This window comes from Misgurnus anguillicaudatus, chromosome 21, assembly GCF_027580225.2.
Source record: "Misgurnus anguillicaudatus chromosome 21, ASM2758022v2, whole genome shotgun sequence".
NCBI lineage: Eukaryota > Metazoa > Chordata > Actinopteri > Cypriniformes > Cobitidae > Misgurnus > Misgurnus anguillicaudatus.
In genome coordinates this window covers 32,215,723-32,233,847 of record NC_073357.2, presented here as the reverse complement: position 1 = coordinate 32,233,847, position 18,125 = coordinate 32,215,723, and the positions used below count along the sequence as shown (strand labels likewise).

The 18,125-nt window shown below is 41.3% G+C and overlaps 1 protein-coding gene across 2 annotated transcripts in view; it reads right to left on the bottom strand.

Moving 5' to 3' along the window:
- The window catches only part of apba2b (amyloid beta (A4) precursor protein-binding, family A, member 2b), a 118,080-nt gene that overhangs the window by 86,719 nt on the left and 13,236 nt on the right, over nucleotides 1-18,125 (bottom strand). For both annotated transcript variants that reach the window (XM_055203299.2, XM_055203316.2), the window contains exon 2: nucleotides 2,821-2,859. The gene's annotated coding sequence lies outside the window, so the exon portion shown is untranslated. The remainder of the gene's footprint in view (nucleotides 1-2,820; nucleotides 2,860-18,125) is intronic.

Genomic DNA, 18,125 nt, shown 5'->3' with positions numbered 1-18,125 from the left:
TGGATGCTGAGCAAAGGCTCCTTTGTAGATGTCCCGCTCGATACATCCGCTGGCGAAAGAGGAAGAGGAGAACTCAGGGTTTTGAGCCCGTCCGAAACTCCTATATGCCTCCGGTGATCTGGAGAAAGAAGAGGAATTCGCTCTTTGAGGTTAGTGGGTGCCGATTGAAGTCGGCGGAACACAAAACGAAACCAAGGATTCCCCACCCGGCCCTCCTCCGGGGTGGGGGGGAGAATGATGCTTTCACCATCTCCTGAAGAGCGATCCTCTCCATCTTCAGATCGCCCGACTCAGAGCCGCTAAGTTTCATTTTCCACCTCTGTAGCGGGCTGAGTGGGCGGGTGTACTGCTTACGACAGGTTCCTCAGAGCTGCCGGGATGAAGAAACAAAAAAAGCCGTAGCAGGACGCCCTCGGCGAAAAGCAGACCAATATACTGACGTAACGGAGGGGGCAGCTAGGCTCCGACGTGGCATGATGCCTCAGTCTGCTCTAAAGCGGCCGATCATTGTTGGACACTCTCAGCCGCGTCGCCGAAATGGCTGGTCTAAAATTGAACATTTAGGACGATTATTAACGACCTACTTAATGCCCGCAAGACACAACCAGAGATGGCGTTCCTGGACCACCGGGGGTGGGCATAGCACGTCCGGCGGCCTGTGGGGTGAACCCAGTCGCACGTAGCGCCAGGTCAGAGCCACACAGGATTTTTTAGTTGCCGGACCGTGACCTCACCTGTGCAGATCCTTCAGTGCCTTAGCCTGGCGGACCTGCATCACGCCATGGCGCGCACGGCAGAGGCCGCCTCTCACAACAAGCCCGTGGGTCTGTGAGGGGAGGGAGGCTGGTCTCTTGGAGCAGCAACCTTAGCGGCCCCGCCGTCAGGAGAGGTGAGAGGTGATGGCTGAACGATCGGTTCCGGGAGGAAAACGAGTTTTCCACGACCGTGTCAACCAACATGCACCCCGGGAAGAAAGGCACAGAAGGTCGGGGCTGTTCTTGCAGTCCTGAAGTGCCAATCATCTAGGCGGGACGGTGCAGTGGGGGAGGAGCTCTCCGCTCCACGCAGACCGTCTCCGCGCTCCCGAGCGTACATGGCCGCCACTCGGGGTCGAGCACGGAAGCCCCTACCCAACCCGAAGGCGGGAGTGGGTCCGAGTCGGCGACCGAATAGACGACCCCCTCTCCGATGCTGTGACAGACATAGAATCCTCGTGAGGACTGAAAGAGGACGAGAGCGCGTAGAACACGCGCCACCCGTCTCTTACGGCACCTCTGGCTGTGGATGGGGGTGCTGAGAGTCACTGGACGAACCAGCTAACCGATTCAGCACCGTTTATACGGAGATAAGATTTCCAGAGTTTTGCCACCGCACCTTTAACGGGGCTCCGCAACGGAAAAACAGGGGTAACGTTCCCGGAGGTACGAAACCCGTCTCCGCCATCCAAGAGGTTCATGCTCTCTTAGGAGTATGAACCCTCCACGATCGCAGCCTCAGCATGCACTCTTGCGCACGAGAGAAAATGATCGTGGCCACCCGGGGACCCATACATTTGCCGCATCCAGAAACACGGACGGAAAGACATCTTTAAAAAGACGCTCCCGTCTCAGTGCTAGTGAAATGCTGTCTTTAAAAAGACGCAGAACACCGCAATACTCTTTTAGAGGAAATACTCTTTTAATGTGCTGATGTTGATGAAGCACACAGGGGAACGGCTACGCACACACTCAACTAAGAGTGAGAAAAAAGTCAAAAAATTAAAAAGAGAGGTGGAACACCCGTGAGCCTCCGCTGAAATGCCTTTGCCCAACCAAATCGAACACGCAGAGTTCTCCAAAGAGCAGAGAGTAGCTTCTCGTGAGCAGTCAGTCTGCCAGCTTTCGAAGCTAAAAAGCTGATTTGATAACTGCACCTGCCGCTCATTAAATAGCTGTGCGGCGGGGCGGCGCCGGCAGATGCAATTATCTGCATGCCAAGTTCATTGGCGTTTTAAAGGTTTCTCGAAGCAGATAGGTCACCTGCGAAGCGGTTCCCAATTCGTCGGTCACGACGTGACGTCGTAGTGACCGACTGAAAGGGAACTGAAGATTCTTCAGCGTTAACAAAGACCTTTTTAGTCTGACCCCGCCCAACACTGTCTCGTGCAAATTCTCCCTGTCTCTGCCCTTTTTGAAAGCACTCAAACAGTGCAGCACTTAAAGGCCACAATGCTAAATGAATGTACTATTCCTGCACACATCGCTGTAAGTAAAGTGAGTGAAAACATGATGAGAGCTGCAGCCCATAAGGTTGAGGAAATTGGGGCAGCCATTCTGCTTTGTGATATTTCCTCCACTCAAGCGTATCTTCAAAGACATATCCTAACCCCCACCAAAACCAACAGTAGTCCTCCAAGCATAGATTTTATGGATTAGCATAAGGTGAAGAACCTTCCCCCATTTCTTATCAAATCGTATTATACGGCACATGGCTTGCCAATTTAGAATGGGTTTGTTTTGGCTAATAAAGGCTTTGCAGATAATATATTTGTTTTATGAGAAAGCAGGATTATAGCACAATTAAATCATCCAATACATTCACAAAATCTGCAGCCTCTTTCATGTTCCCTTATTAAACCATTTGGTCATGTTTTTGGCTAGCAACGATTGTAGTATTCTCAGGTCTGACAGATTTTATCATGATAAAAAGCATTTTACAAAACATTTTCTGCATATTCAACCCTGGAGAAAGTCTGCAGATGTGGCAAAAAAGCAAGAGAGACAGCCATTCGTGGTGACATCTGTTTGTGCAAAGAGCATTCTCATCTTAACAGAGACTTACCGATTGTTGTAGGGTGAATTTTCTCTCTCAGGCACAAAACTGCAAGAGATAAACAAAAAGATTAATGACGGCGTTAATGTAAAAGGTTACCACAGAATGTCAAGTGTTTAGTTGAAAAACAGCATGATTATAATCTCATGTGGGAAACGTCATTGAAAAATCACACACACTTCTCTCACAGTTGTTCAATCAGCCCACCAACATTAAAGGGGACATATTATGAAAATCTTACTTTTTTCATGTTTAAGTGCTATAATTGGGTCCGCAGTGCCTGTATTAACCTAGAAAATGTGATAAAAGATCAACCCAGTAACTTAGTTTTAGTAAACCATTCTCTGCAAGCATGTGAAAAAATGGGTCATTGAAATATGGCTCTCCTTGTGATGTCAGAAGGGGATAATACCACCCCTTAATATGCACTATCCAACCACAACACTGCCATTTGGTGCAGAGATCAGCTCATTTGCATATTAAAGGACACACCCAAAAACGGTGCATTTTTGCTCACACCTACAAAGTGGCAATTTTAACATGCTATAATAAATTATATATGGTATTTTGAGCTAGAACTTCACATATGTACTCTGGGGACACTGAAGATTTATTTGACATCTTAAAAAAGTCTTGTGAAATGTCCCCTTTAAGACACAAATAAACAAATATCTCTCTTTATTGGGTAGCAAGTTAGCAACAAATCTCATGACCAATATATCAATGTATCTGTCATGACATTTCTAGTAAGTGTTCGCATCATGAGTGATAGAGGACAGCGCTGTGTTTGACTGACAGATGTCAGCAGCAGGATCCAAGACGCAAAGGGAAACAGGAAGCTTCTTCGATGGTATGTTTCAGATTTTGACTCGGTTTGGAGCAGAGACTTGATTTGCGTGCTGTGATTACAGAGCACCAGCTCACAAAGAGGCTGATTCAAAACACAGCACTGCTCCTCTGGCACACTGCGAGAAAGAGAGGAGGAGGAGTGTCCCATTCGAGACAGAGAGAGACAAAAATACAAGTGATGCAGAGCAGACTCAGTCTCTCTCTCTCTCTCTCTCTCTCTCTCTCTCACTCATTCTTTTTCCTGACAGTGTCACTTGTTCTCCTATGGGGGAGTTTCTACGCAAGCAGATGTTTTCCATAAGATAAGGCTGATAATGACACCGCAGATGTCCCCCACAGACTTTGGTGACTTTGCCAGTAATTTGTACACCTAATTGTAGATCTGTCCTATAAATTTGTCCGTTTCCTAAGGGACATTCATCTTCCAGACGGACCGAGACAAGCAAAAATCAGATCCGACGCTGTCACATCTTGTTTTGTGTTCCTGTCCCGATCACAATGAGAAGAAAATTCCCATCGCCTCTAATCGACTGGAGATAACAGACAGGAAAACATCTCTATTTAAATAGGAGAGCAGAAGTTCGCAGGGATGTCATTTGTCTGAGGCTTTTAGGATTTTGACTTATGATTAATGCAACATTAATTGCTCATGAAAACTGAAAAAAGCATGAGATAATGATGGGAAATTGTTTGTGTGTCATGTTGAAATCTTGCTCATTTAAATGCAGTGCAGCAGCTTCTGTTAAAACCACAGTGATGAGTTTAGAAGGAGGATTAGGATCCATGGACAGCTGGAAATACTAAAAGAAAGAAAGACAGGATATGTTTATGCTTTCTTTGTAGCTTAAAGGAAAAGTTCACCCCAAAATGAAAATTCTGTCATGTATTTATCTGTTCAATTCAATTCCACTCAGTTCAATTTTATTTATATAGTGCTTTTCACAATTGTTTAATTGTTCCAAAGCAACTTTAAACACAGAAAAACATAGAAAAATCAGAGGATAACAAAAGTAGCAAAGTACAGCGGCTAAGATGAAACTGTAGCAGAGTAACTGTGGGTTCACACCAGACGCAAGTGCAACAATTTGCGTGAGTAGATTACATACAAAGTCAATGCAAAAACACGATCAGACGCGTCCTCGCGTGGGGCAATGCGAATGATGCGATATGGACAGCGTTTGCCGCGGAAAAAAAACGCGCTATTCGCATCAAGCACATCTTTGCATCAAGCACATCTTTGCCCAAGTTGAAAACATTCACCTCAAGCGAAAAATTCGCATGACACGAAGTTAAATCCCACGAGTAATCTAGAGCAAGTAACACGATGCCCCGCATTTGTTGTGTACGTAGCATAATGGGCGTTTCACACGGTACGTGGCAACCGTGAGTATTTAGTTCTTTTTCAATAGGAGACGTGCGGAAAGCGGCAAACGGGGGGCACTAAATGAGGCACAAAACGCTTCCACTACACGAGAAAAGCTGTAGCCGTGCGGCGATTTCGCAGCTTGCCGCATACCGTGTGAAACGGCCACAAGGGTACGTTCTCGTCGCACCTAAAACGCATGAAAACCGTAATGCGTGTAGGTTCTTGTCACATGACCTGGGGTGCCCATGCGGCATTCTGAAAAAGTTTAGATGTTTTTAACTCGATGCGGTGCTGAGCGCATGGAAAAACGAGCGCAGCGTATCGTCGCTTCCATTATGAGCGTGCATACTGCGTGCCTACATTTGAAATAACGAACTTAAGCATGAAAAAGACACGATATGTGAACGGCCCCTAATAATGTAATGTATAGAAGAAAGTTATAAGTTAAGCTAATGTCAGCTGAATCCAAAGGGGTTAAAAAACCTCCTAGTAGAAAAAATTCCTTGGGAGAAAAACCCCTTAAGAAAGAGAGACAGACTTATTTGATCCTATAGTATATATACTATATATTGAATACAATATTATTACATTTGACCTTTTAAAAATATATATATATATATATATTATAAATATATACTATATTATAAAAATACTGTACTGTAATATTTAATAAGAATAAAAAAATAGCAATTAAAGGGGACTGTCACTCATATATTTCAAAATTGTGTGACTTTCTTCAAGGCACAGAGGAGTTATTTGTGGTAAACGTTCAAGCTGATATTTTCTATGTAAGTGAATGGTAAAGGTGAAAGCGACTACAGCTGAAAAGCAAGCAAAATTTCAGTTTATCCTTCAAACAAAGCTATCATGGATCCCGAAGACACTGAAGAGTGGCTCAGTGGGTACACTCTCAGAAAAAAATCTCAGCGTGGGTTTGCTTCTAACAGGCCGAAAACATGCAGGTTATGTGAATTTGAGATGCCAAATTCCCCTCCCCCAACTAATGTATGGACTAATCAGTTCTTGCCATGAATATAGCCATAGATGCTGGAATGGCGTAAGAATAAGAATAAACACACACACTTGCTATTGGATTTACATCACTAGCATCTTTGTCCCTCTTACAAAGCTGCACCCTCAAAACCATTTTGATAAAAGCAGCCATCTGGGGTGGAAGCAGAGTCTAATTTTCCATCCAAATCCTGTCAAATGGCACGGAGGCAGATCAGTGCAGCTAAAATCCCCTCTCCACCCCATGTAGACCTCATGCTCAATGACCTCTCCTCCATTACGAGCACAGAAGGACAGAGCACATGGACTAATGGGGAGGCGGCCTGAGAAACCAACGAGGAGGATAAAGAGAATGAGGAGGTGGACAGGATGAATGAGCTGAGAGATATGCACTCACCATTCATCCATCGTTCGCAAAACCCTTGATCCAGAAAGCCCAAATAGCTCGGCTGCAGTGTTACGGTTAATATCAAAGGTTAGAAAGGCCATTCTTATTTACGCCAACTTGAAAATGTTTGGATAATTATATCATAACATCTACTTACCCATCTGTCCATTTAAAGGCGGAGTCCATGATGTTTGAAAGCCAATGTTGATATTTGAAATCACCTAAACAAACACGCCCCTACCCCAATAGAATTTGGCCCTTCTGTTGATAGACCCGCCCCACACATACGCAACCCGGCATTTGATTTGATTGGCTATAAGTGTGTTTTGGTAGTCGGCCCGTCTCCTTTTCCAACGCGTTTTTCAAACATCGTGGACTCCGCCTTTAATAGTTTTACAGTTTAAACGTAATTTTAAAGTAAAATCAAATTGATCAAGAAAGTGCAATGAATGTCTCACTTTAGCCTATAACTTTGTACTTTAAAAATGTAAAAAAATAAAAGTTTGAGTTTTGTACCCACTAAAAAGTTTTAAGAAGAATATGCCTGTGTAAACATCATTTATCTGAAGCCTTACAGCTGAAGCAATCATCTTCTGCGACAACAGTACTTCAATGAAATCCCATAAAATGTCATCCTGTGCTGCAGATGAAGGTAAACGCAACCTGTCTGTGTCTTGAAGTGAAGAGTGAGTACAGTCTGACTCAGTCTCCCATGGGAGGAGATGGTGAAAAACAATCTGTGCTTCTTGGCAAAGGCTAGTCATCAAACAGATAATAGATGCAGCTTTTCTCACACAACAGATATTGCAGCATTTATTCTATACTACGTGACTTTCCCAAACAAATAGCATCGGTAAGCCAACAGAGAGGTTGTCACAGTAGTGATGTGGCATTCAAAAGAGCTGTACTGCGAGCCCTTTGTTTTCTGTTCATCATGATCTGTGTTGTTAAAGTATTAGATCCTCATGGAAACACTAATCTCAATGTTCATACAGGCTCTAGTGAACCTGTTTGTTTTGAAACTTGTTGTTACAGTCTACTTATAATACTGCTTGCTGTACAGGCTGTACAGTTTTACTTATACAATACAATTGTTTTTACAATGCATGGAAAAGAGTAAACTGGTGCATATAGAAATAGAAAAATATACATTTTACATTCAGGAAAACATGCATATGAAGGCAGGAGAAACAATTAAGTCTTTTTGCTTTATTAGTAAAAAGTCTAAATATCCAGTGAGTAGATTTTTTGCTCTTTCTTAAAATCACTGTTCACATTCTGATGTTAACAATGCCTGTCAATAATCTTGCTCCAGGTGATTCCTGCTAAATCCCACAATAGGATTAATATGATTATTATTCACACCAGTTATAACATGTCAGTGATAGTGTTCACAAATTCTGCTTGTGGAACAGAGCGTCGCTGTCTGTGGTGCTGAAATTCACAGTCACAGGAATTATAATAGAGACTCAACTGTAGCTCTAATGAAATATCTGCAGCTGATGTAGCTAAAATATAACACAAGACTAGCGTAGGTTGCATTTCTATTCTTTTAGAGTTAATAGCAGTTGCTTGGATGCACAGTGCATGCATCCTCAAAAGTATGAGATTTAAATTCTGCCATTATGGCCACTGCCAATTAATTACATTACAACACTGATGTCTGATGGCACCATAAGAACATGCAAATTCCATAGCACACTTTCAAGAGCTGTTCACTGAATAAAACATCTATGGTTGAAATCTGTGGGATCGATGGTGATGCTTGCAAAAAATTGAATGTGTTCAGTATGCATGGTTATTTGAGATGGCCACCATTTTATAGAATGGAGTATTTTAAGCTTCTACCGAACTACCCCTATTAATGAACCATATTATCCAGCGAAACTCTGACATATGCCAAAAAATCAGGGAAGTGGCCTACACTTTTAAAACAAATCGCAAGATTTGAGACATTTAGCATATGTTTTGGAAGGGCAGAGTTTCAAAGAAAGGCAATAAGGTAGCAGCAAAACGGTTCAAATGTTTTTAAAAGTGCCAAAGAATCCATTGAAATATGATGTTAAATTGTTCTCTGATAGCTACATAGAAGGTAAATGGCTTTATTAAAGGGGCATTATGTAGCTTATTAATTAAAAAAAATCTTTAAGATAGAGTTTTCATTTGTATATTTATGAGACAACCATAATGTAATAGAAAGAATGACACCTTGACTGTCCTCCACGGTTGTCTCTATCAGCCTGTAGGCTCTATTGTGTGTGGAGGAGTCGGGTCCGAATTGGCGCGAAAATTCAAAATGTGACGTCTTGCGCGTGCTCGTCTACTTGGGCGTTCCATATAAATGCGTAACGCAGGCATTAGTAAACAGCTGCAATCGCTAGCATGTTTCAAATGGAATCTGCAGACGGAAAGAAGCAACCAACCTCCAGCACAAACCAGACACCCACAGGAAGTCAGGGTTTCCCGCAGCACTCTGCAGTTTGGGAGGCCCACCTAAGCTGGAAAACCCTACCGCCTTAACTAGGTTGTCCAAAAAAACAAAACAAATTTAGCTGCACAAAAGCCCGTCAAGTGCATCTCGGAGAATAGCGCGGACGCATTTCACACCGCGAGCGTGCACGCTCGCCAGACGGACGAAATTAGATAAAGACGTGGTCCTTCATGTCTGGAGGATAGCCAGTTGATAAAACGCGTGTCCGTGAGAACTGTAAGTGGACTTATGTTTTGAGGTTATTTAAGCCTGTTATTGTAAAAGTCTATAGTTCTTGCAAATTTAAAGTGAGTTAGCTGGTGATTTTGTTGTTTGAGCAACCTGCTAGCTAGGTTTCACGTGCCTGATTAGATATAATTGTTGAGCGCTCTTGCTCATGTTATTTATGTTCATTATTTACATGCTACAGTAGTTACACTCCTTTAAAATAATGTAATTAATAGTGAGAAATAATCCGTTTTTTATTTATTTTTGTGCCATCTATCATCGTTCCTCTGACGTTCTACAACATCTGCTATAGTTTGTGTTCATCACGCAGCTATTCCCGTTAGAGGTAAAAACATTTAATTCATTAATAATCTAGTATGTTTTGGTTTTCTGTCATAGTTTCTTCAAAATTTAGTTTTATTAAGTTTTATTTGAGTGTTTTTAATAAAAATATTTTCATTTTCATCATGACGTGTACGCCATGCCCCTTTGATTGCCACACCCCCGGCGCCGCCACACCCACCCGACCCTACCACCTTAACTAACTAATTTTCTGTGGGAAACCCTGTAAGTTAAAAAAAATCCTTATCTAGTGCGGCCTGGCATCGGGGCTGGTAAGAAAATAGGACAAAACCGTTGAGTAACCAATACGTAACAATGACACATAAACAGAAATTCGTGATACAATCACGAAAAAACGCGGAAAATTCGTGACAGTAACGAAAAATAATCAAAAATTACGTGACTATAGGTACGTAATTTCGTGAGACTGGGCTGTCCATTTACACCCCTAGATGCTGTTGAGCTCTGCTCTGATTGGCTGTTTATCAGAGCAGTTCAGTTCAGTAGCTCTGTGTGTGTGTGAACAGACATTATGTTTGAGCCTGTTTCATACGAAGATACAGAATTTGAGAAATAATCATAAGTTTGGAGATTGTTAATGGACGTTTCTAAATGTTAAAATTGTGGGGTTTTTTTAGTATGGACCAACAAAACGTAACTGTAACGTCAAAAGTAGAACTTTAGCATAAACGCTAGCATATAGCATAAACTAGCATATAGCACTAACTCAACTTCGTTTTTAGCGTTAACAACATTGTACTTAATTTAATGTGTAATTTAATGTAGGTGTGTACATCTTGACTGTAACGTCACAGTCTGTGTTATGTAGAGATTAGCCTGTTTTCCAGCAGTCTTTTGCATGCACGAGGTTTACATAAGAAGGAGGAAACAATCATGTTTAAGGCTCACGATATGTCATGTACAGAACTCTTATGCGGCTTTGACATAGGACGTGGTGTGCGCTGCACTGCGCTATGAAACCCATTTATTTCAATGGCTTGCGCCGCGCGAGGGTGGTTTGTTGCGTCGACCAAAGCGCGAGCGCAGCAGAGCGCTCACGCCGCGATCAAAGTTCAAAATAGTTTAACTTTTGCGCTGTGCTCTGTGACGATTACCAGCACAGTCAATAGAAATGGGGCATTCAAACAGGGCATCCATCTTGGCTGCGCTGAACTCAGCGGCGAGCTCAGCGCACACCACGTCCTATGTGAAAGCCCATTATTAGTGATCTATGCCTAGGCCAATACAGTTTTACAATCAATCGCACCTTTAACACCTCCATTATTAACTTCAGTTGCATAAATTTAATATGGAGTGTGTGAGTATTGAGACCTCAGCTGCCAAAGTCTTAAAGTAATGACCTGTATGAGTGATGTTAATGCTCTTTGCTCTTTCATCTTCATAAGCTCCATCTCACTGTCCCTTTGGTACACACTCTCTCTAAAGCACTCTTGGTCTTTTGTGTTATTCAAATGCCTTTTTCTTTTCCTTTGTTCTGAAGTATGATCACTGGCTATAGTCTAGCAGCTATCAGTAATGTATCAGACCTGCTGACATCCCGGCGGCCACAGCCCAACAGTTTCTGCTGGAGAGATGAAAATCTATTCCCATCGATCTCTTTCCTCACACAGGCTTTTCTTATAACATGCTTTTCATTTTACTGGCTTGCATAAGTCTCTTTTCCCTGACATTTATACCCAATCAACCCCTATATAAGGTTACAGGCTGCCATGCAGACGTGCCTTCGTTCTGTACCCTGCAGAAATACTTGGGTTTCTATATCAATAAGATATCCCAGGGCAAAGGGGGTAACAGAGCACCCCAAGATGATCTCCATTGATCTGTAACAAGATTCCAGTGTCAGGATTTGACAAGATCAGGAACTGGCCTTTAAAAAAATCTTTGTAAAGGTTTTAAGGAGGCTGTTAAATAATGTATCACATTTTCATGTATCTTTTGACAGATACAGAAGAGTTGGGTTTACTATAAAGAAATACTGCACATTTGCTCTAGGACTAGAAGCTTTGAAAAAGGCAACTTGAACACTGATATTTATTTATTTAAAAAATAAAATTTATATTAAAGTCTTACAGGAGAAGCAGCGCAAAAGCCTTTGTTTTATGAGTAAAGGAGGTAATGTATTACCTATTTTGTATATTTTTTATAATTTTATATATATATTTTTTTTTAATAAGGCAAGATCTAAGTATTACAACATTTTGTGGATTAAAAATTCCTATGCGAGTCCAGCCTTACAACTGGATGATGTTCTTTAGGTTTCACCTATTACTTAATCACATTAAATGTAATGAATTAATTTAGTTTTAATATAGGGGGCTCAGATAACTCAGAAGATGACAGGCATTATTTTGGAGGTATGTCAGACACATCCAGAAGGGAGGTTAGAAACTGTCTAATAAAGTGTGAATTTGATTAGTGTTAAACCAAGAGTGACTAATAGGCCACAGAGTATTTCGCAAGTGCTGACACAAGAACTTTTGTAATGATTTCAAAGTCATTATCTGTTAACTTTAAAATGGCTTTTTTCAATGCCCTATTTAAACTAGCAAAATTACCAATGCCAGAATGAGATCACGATTTGGTTTAAACCCTCTGTGGTTCATCTATTAACATGTGGATCGATTTAAGCAAAACTAAAACCAGTTGATTCGGGCATCGAGCATTTCTTACACTCTAAAAAAAAAAAAGGTTCTATATAGCACCAAAACTGTTGCTTTGGATCGTAACGATAGAAGAACCATTTTTAGTGCCATATAGCACCAGTGAAGAACCAGTGAAGCACCAGTGAAGCACCTGTGTAGAACCATATAGTGCTATGTAGAACCATATGTGGTGCTATATGGCCCCTTTATGGTTCTACACTGGTGCTTCACTGGTGCTTCACTGGTTCTTCACTGGTGCTTCACTGGTTCTTCACCGGTGCTATATGGCACTAAATGGTTCTTCTATCGTTACGATTGAAAGCAACAGTTTTGGTGCTATATAGAACCGTTTGTTTTTTTAGAGTGTAAGAATACCACATGAAGTTGTTAAAGCAATTACATCTACACAGTAGACACAGACCTGTCAACAGGAATTCCAGTGGCTATTCATTTATAGGCTTTAAAGCATTAAATATACATGGCATATATTAAAGACACACATCATCTGCTCAAGGACAGCCATTATGTAGAGATAAGGAGTCTAAAAAACAGAGACTTGCTGTATTCCAAAGAGCAGCAGGTGTGGGTCCCACATCTTGATCACTGACATCTCATATGTGTGGACGTTTGTTGTTTTTATACGGGTACTATAGTATAAATGCATTTTAGACTCATCAGTCAGAACAGCCTTGAAAATCCACATACTTAACTGAGTACACAGTTTCATCTCCACGGTAAAGTTCATCCCTAAACTGTCAAGCTGCGAGACTGTCTGTCTGATTCCTGCGCTAATGTCACAATATAAAAAGGCTTTAACTTTCCACAGATCTCTCAAACATCTCCTCAATCTGGGACATTGCCTCCCCGTCTCATGATATGACCTCCAGACAGCTTACTGTTTACCTCTGGCATTGCCTCAATTTAATATTAGTAGAGAGGATCTGATTCTTTCAGCAATTCTTAAAATTGAAAGTTGGTTCCTGGACTGATACAAAGACAAGGTACATTCTGAGTACATGCATGAAACATGCACTCACATATTTTCTGTTTCTTTAAAATAGTTAAGGAATAATTGATGATGGGCTGTTGAATTATTCGAAAATAATGCACACCCAAAAGAGGTAATGCGGCACAACTCGAAGCACATTGCAAGTGTGCATTATTTTCAAATATGTCAATGGACCGGGGTCAATTATTCCGCTTATACCACAGTTACCACAGAGATTGCTAAGGCATTATTATACTGGTGGTTATTTTAAGACACTTGACAGGTTAGGTTTCTCAACCAATCAGAATAAAGCATTCAACAGCCCCTTGGTATAATGCATCATATTCCACAGGCTCATTTAAAGAATATTTTCTTTTGTTTAAGATCAAAATGGCCGTAAAAAGAACAATGGAGTTTGCCCACTGTGTTCATCATATGTGGATTGACCAACCACTGTCTCTTGCAGTGTTATGGACAGCGAAATTTCATAGCAAAAAGGGTTAAGTAACTCTCTGCTTGATGCTGTCACTGAAGCTAAAAGAGGGCACAACCCTTTTCTCACTCAGAACAGTAAAGGGCCTGAGAAAAAGAAAAGTGCCAAAAGAGAGAGAGAGAGAGAAATAGAGAGAATGCTTTCTTATGTCTAAATGCTTTCTCTGGCATTATACACTAACTTATACACTAGGCCTGCGTGATTATGGGGGGTGTGGTTAATTGACATTTGAACTGATTCATTTTAAAGGGCCCATTTTTCACGGCTAAAAAGCACATTACTTTGTGTATTTTGTGTAATACAATGTGTTTGCATGGTTTATGGTTCAAAAACGGCATTATTTTCCACATACCGTACATTTTTGTAGCACCTCTAAGTTCCACCCATCTGTAACAGGTCATTTTGTACAAAGCTCATCACACACATAGGCCATCACACACGATTACCCAGCTATTCAGTGCATTGTGATTGGCCGAATTACGTAAATGGAAATGTGATGAGCTCCCAAAGAAATAGTGAGAGCCAGGAGATACTGTATTTACTACCTTATCAATATGAGCCTGAATCTGACCCAGAAAATGCAGATGACTACGCTGATCGATCAACTTTACCAGTGCGATGTAAGCAGAACGTAACAAATTGGTAAGGTAAGATACTAAAACATAATACCATGTCTGCATTTATGATCGTAGAAACGACAAACACACGCTACTCTGCACTGAACAAAACGTGCGTTTGAATCATCAGTAGGAAATTCATTAAATATGAAAACGTCAGCTACTTACAGGTAGGGCTGTGACGATGGCAGTATTTTACCACAGCAATGGTAATGCACCAATTCACCGCGGTGGTGCGATGGTTATAAAATGTGTGTGTGTGGGGGGCACACGCGTTCATGCATGTATGTGTACGCGCACATTGATGCATAGGTCTTATATATAATGCATACATGCGTGAGTGTTCATAGGTGTAGATTTCTTTTTACGCCGGTGAATTCTCGTCACAACGTCAAGCAATGCTTAGGTTACTTAGCAACAACAGGCGCTCTGGAGTGCTCAAATGTGCTTCCATGTTTTAGACGCGAAATGTAAAGTAACTGTGAAGCAATTGAGCATATGTGCTTGGCCATTTTGGTGGGTGCTTGAGCCGAGGCTCGGAGCACCCACGGGATCGGCACCTATATGCGTGTTTATTGTACCACTTCCATCGATAAATCAACAAATGAAAAAACCTTTTTAGGGTTAGAATGTTTCCAGCCGCTCTTAAAACACATTCTGATAGTGTTGGCAGTGGTGCGTTGGTTATGACAACCGTAACAGCCCTACTTACAGGATGTCAGTCAGCAGAACCAAAGTGTAGCCTTTGTCCAGCCTTGTAACTCCCCCGTGTTTAGAAAGTAGTCCTTTTGTAAAACAAGCAGCACACAATCGAACATTTGAGCTGTACTGTTCTGAAACAAGGTTGTAGATAAAACCTAACCCCTGGTTTCTTAATGTTTACTCAGTCGGAAGGCCAAACAAAGTAGTTTGCCTTTCGCAGGGGAAAACACAGCGTCTACTACACATGGCGGCAGCAACAATAGTACAGCGCTACTAAAAGATCACACCCTCTATCTTTGCGTGTACATTAGGGCGGTGTTATGAAAATGTTCAAACCAGTATGACATCTAACTGCATGGGCGTGTCTGAACGAGCCATTTTAGGTAGCCATGGATGAGGCTTCACTTTTAAAAGGAAGATCTCTTTGGATTTGAAACTTTAACTTTTGCAACTTTACAGATATTTTATGTGCACAGACTTTTTAAACAAAGGAAAACATGAAATAGTGTCAAATGACTCCTTTAATGAAAGATTCGAACTACTGGGGCCTCATGTATAAAACTGTGCGTAGGATCTTTACTAAAAGTCTACGTACGCACTAGGGATGTAACGATTCAATCACGATTCAATCGCGGTCCTCATTAATAATGCCTGTCTGAAATCGATTCTGAATCGCAAGGCTGCGATTCTTTGTTTTATGCACAGCTTGTGCCTGTATTACGGCATTTGGTCAGTAGGAAGTCCTTATCAATCTAAAATCATTATGAGTCGGAGTCGTTTATAATGTGCATTTAAAAAAGCAACACTCGTTAAACAAAATCATTCAAAATATTCTTTATTATCATGAAAATACCTGAAACAATTTGAAGAACAGCGTATAAATATTCCTGTGTAGACATTTCCTGGAATAGCGTTTGTAATGCTACTTCTTGTGTGGCACAAAGGGAGTTTCTGCACGGGAGCGCCCCCTGGTGTTCGGATGTGCCTGGATTTCACCGTAATTCATTCAAATTCATTCATTGAGAAAACGCGCATTTGCACGATGAATCGTTACACCCCTAGTACGCACAAAAGCCAAAAATGGCATACACCAATAATTATGAAGACTTACAAAACAAAGTAATGTTCCCTTTATAAATAACAGATCACCTGCAAGTGTTCATACATGAATCATCCTCAGATCCCACCCGGCAAGCCCATTCTCCCATCAAGTTTGTTTTTTTTATAAATCACAACCTTTGCGTGGGAACTGGTGTACGCATGTTTCCAGCCCCATTTTGTGCGTACGCACGCTTTATGCATAAGGCCCCAGATCTGTCTAACTCTGTCAATCAGTCACTCAAAGCCAGGTAAAAAAATCTGCTTTTTTGCAAAGAGGGCAAGAAATGATGACAGTGATGTGTATATACAATGTGAAGGAGGTTTTAAAACTGTTCAGTAGTGAAATTTTTACATTCAATATAGTTCTAAGCACTCTGGGCTCTCTGTTCACATGGGTGGGGTACTTTTTACTGTGTGTCTATGAACATGTTCATCAGCCACCACCAAAGACCAATATTGACCCAGGAAAGGTATCTTTCTGGTATATTCTGACCCTGTTTTTGGTATCTGAAAATGCATCCCATTTTATTTCCTGCACAATAAAAGGATCACAGAGAAATCTACATTGAAAGCTAAAGGTGTTATTTCAGTTTTACCAAAATTAGTAGTAATCTTTGCAGAGGTAATTCTTATGCAATATTATAATAGAGTTAATACAGGCATAAATACAACCAGCCCTTTGAGAGCCACCATAAAGTTGATGTCGCCCAGAATGAAATTGTGTATGACACCCCTGTTCCAAACATCACCTGAAGCCCGGTGCACACTGTGAGATTTCAGCACGATTTATCTGTCTGGGACAAATTTTGAATTTTTTTTTGAAGTTTTCTGGAATCCTAGGCTAAAATCTGCTGTCTTTGATCGCTAGTTTGACATGTTTAATAGACAGCTGATTAATGACCGTTGAGATCAAAATGATCCTTGGACAAAATTCTGCCAGTGTCAGACACATTTTGAGACACAATCCTGCTGTGTGACAGGATCTCCTACGACAACCGACAGATCAAGAACCAATAGAAGCACAGAACCCGGTGACGCAATTAGTGCAGCGACAACAACAAATCAACGCAGACAAATGTCAAAAAGACTTGTAGACAGATCAAGAACCAATAGAAGCACAGAACCCGGTGACGCAATTAGTGCGGCGACAACAACAAGTCAACGCAGACAAATGTCAAAAAGACTTGTAGACTTGTGTACAATGAGAAACTTGTGAAGTTATGGAAAGATAAAGAGTGTTTGTACAACGTTTCATCGCCACACCATGATAGGATAAAAATAAAGGCGTCTGGAGAGAAATCACGCTGGAAATTCAAATGCCACATACACGTCTCCTTTGTTTTTTCTTCTTTTTATGCTCAAGACAAGTCATGATTAAAATTAATGGTAGATGTTGGCTGTTTCTCAATATGTGTTCTTCAGCGATCTAGTGTCCTCGCTCTACGTCATCATTAACCGGCGAAGTTCAATTCCAATTCTCAAGAACACAAGTACAGAGGATGCATGAATATACCCGGATGAGTTCTTGATATCGAGGATGCATCGAGTGCAGACTTAGGCGCTGAAATCCTGGGAGGTCAGGTGACCAACAGGAAGATCGCACACTTCTCAATTCTCACAAGTGCGTTCTGTGTTCTCGCGACCTTCTGAGTTGTTCTTTCAAGGTCGCTTGGCAAGACAGGTCTCCACAAAACGCAAGTCTGTTCATTGTGTTCTTGGAATTGAGAAACAGCTGTTGTTTCGGTTTGCTAGCCTTCACTCTAGCGTGTGTTTGGCCAGCCGTCGTCGATTGATGGCGTACAGGTAAAACTCCGACCGATTTTTAAAAGTCTTTAAACTCGTACAGTCTGACGTTGATGGAAACTGAGATCATACAGTGTGACATGGACTTAACTACAATCTTGTTCACACAGGGTGGCAAGCAACAATCCCAAAGGACTATGTAAAATCGCACAGTGTATACCGAGCTTAAAAAAATAGCTTACATAGAAAATGCAAGCTGCTTCTTTAATGCAACACATAGAGCTACAGACATTTATATGACTAAAAAATAATTTCATGTATAAATTGTGAATATGTAATGTTGTACATTTAAA